Genomic DNA, 2,207 nt, shown 5'->3' on the forward strand with positions numbered 1-2,207 from the left:
TGAAACAGATCAGCAGCAACATGAAACAGATCAGCAGCAACATGATATGGTTTTTCACAGTGATTATTCTAGTTAGAGATTCATGAGTCTAACAGCCTCAGGGTAGAAGCTGTTCCTCAGTCTAGCCCCACTCCCCTCCTTCCTGAGGGGAGTGGGGCAAAAAGTGTGTGTGCTGGGTGAGTGGGGTCCTTCATGATGCAGGTGGCCCTCTTCCTGCATCTGGAGGTGTAGATGTCTGTGATGGTGGAGAGGCTGATTCCGACAGATTTCTGTGCAGCCTTCACCACTCTCTGCAAAGCTTTTCTTTCTGCAGCCTCCATGCCACACATTGATGCTCGAGCACAGGATGCTCTCCACTGCACACCTGTAGAAGGAGGTGAGGACTGAGCTTCCCAGACCAGCTCATCTCAGCCGTCTGAGGAAGTAGAGTCTCTGATGAGCTTTCTTCATCAGGCTGGTGGTGTTGTTGCTCCAGCTGAGGTTGTCATTCATGTGTACACCCAAGTACTTGTAGCTGGAGACCACTTCCACTGCAGATCCTCTTAGGTTCAGGGGGGTGTAGATGTTTTTGTTCCTTCTGAAGTCCACAATCATCTCCTTTGTCTTCTTCACATTGATGTGAAGGTTATTCTCTTTGCACCAGCTCTCCAGGTGTTCCACCTCTTGCCTGTAGCTGGACTCATCATTGTTTGTGATGCATCCCACCACCGCTGTATCATCAACTTTATGTGATCTTCTTAGCATTTAACTCCAGTAAGAGCACTCCGATCTACCAACCAGTTCCTCTTCGATGTCCTCAGATCCAAACTGAAGTCCAGAGGGGATCGGGCTTTGCCGGTTGCTGCTCCAAAATTGTGGAACAGTTTGCCTGATCATTTAAAGACCGCTCAGACTGTTGGCTCTTAAATATTTGCTCAAGACTCACTTGTTCCCTGGCGTTTGATCCAAGCAGCATTTGAGAATTTAGAGCTGATTTTTCTTGTTGGATTTTTCTTGTTTCCTGAGTGTCACAAGATGTATTTTCTTGTTCTTCTTTCTTGTTTTCATTTTAATTTGACTAAATTGTAAAGCACTTTGGTCAAATTTTGTTGTTTTTATGTGCTATATAAACAAATTGACATGGACCAACATTAACTTCTTTCTTCTTGTCCGAGCCGATTCCACTCAGATACGTAAAACAGGCTAAGCTGGACAAAAAGCAGCACGTTTGCCCTGATAAAACTCAGAAAGATGAGTGGCTTGTAGATGTAGAGGAGAGGGGGGATTAAAGAGAATAAGGATGAGGGAGGTAGAAAATTTAGGGAACAGAAAAATTGTGAAAATGATGTCAAGATGAAGCAGAACAAGAAGAAAGTACAAGTGAAGAGCCGATGAAAGTTAAGATGTCAGCCTCTTTACACTTTATATGTCCCATAATACACCTTCAGTATAGCTACAGATGAATTTGGCCAGAGATCAAAGAGAATACAAAAATGAGACACAGAGCTGGTAATAAATTACACACACATTTCTCTGATGACATCATATTTTACATTTTCAAAGTAAGAGGGAAAGAACTACGGTAATATATAACATACAATATAAATTTCTACCCCTCATTAAAAAAAAACCCTCCCCATTCAGCCTGTTCTCAGAGCACCGCTTAAAAGTTTGCCTCTATGATTGTATGGAGGTGCATTAGTGCCTGGGCAGCCTTCACAGCTGCACCATCAGTGCAGAAATACATATATTTAAAGAACATTTGCTCCCATTCAGATTGTGTCTTTTCCAGGGAAGGCATTGCATATTTCAGCAAGACAATGTTAAACAGCCAAACCATAACACGGCTTAATAGAAGAGCTCAGCTGCTGAATTTTCCCTAAAAATTGAACAATTTCTTAAACATTTGATATGCTTATGTTGATCTGTTTTGAGTGAAGTATAAGTTTATGAGATTTGCTAATAATAAAACTCTGTTTTTATTACTTTTTTACACAAGGCCCCAACTTTTTCAGAGCTGGGGTTGTAACTTGGAGTGAGTAAAAACTGGACGTTTACTGTTTGGCCTCTTGTTTCTACAGAACCTGTGCAGTGTCTGGCTGTAAATACATGAGGTGGATGTTGGCCGGAGGTTTTGTCAGACAGACGCAGAAATGAGGAATGCAGCTGGTGCTTTTGGTAACACACACACACACATGCACACTTCAGTTCAGGCAACAAATAGTGAC

The sequence above is a fragment of the Nematolebias whitei genome, chromosome 12, assembly GCF_014905685.2.
Source record: "Nematolebias whitei isolate Nwh7 chromosome 12, NemWhi1, whole genome shotgun sequence".
In the NCBI taxonomy this organism is placed as follows: domain Eukaryota; kingdom Metazoa; phylum Chordata; class Actinopteri; order Cyprinodontiformes; family Rivulidae; genus Nematolebias; species Nematolebias whitei.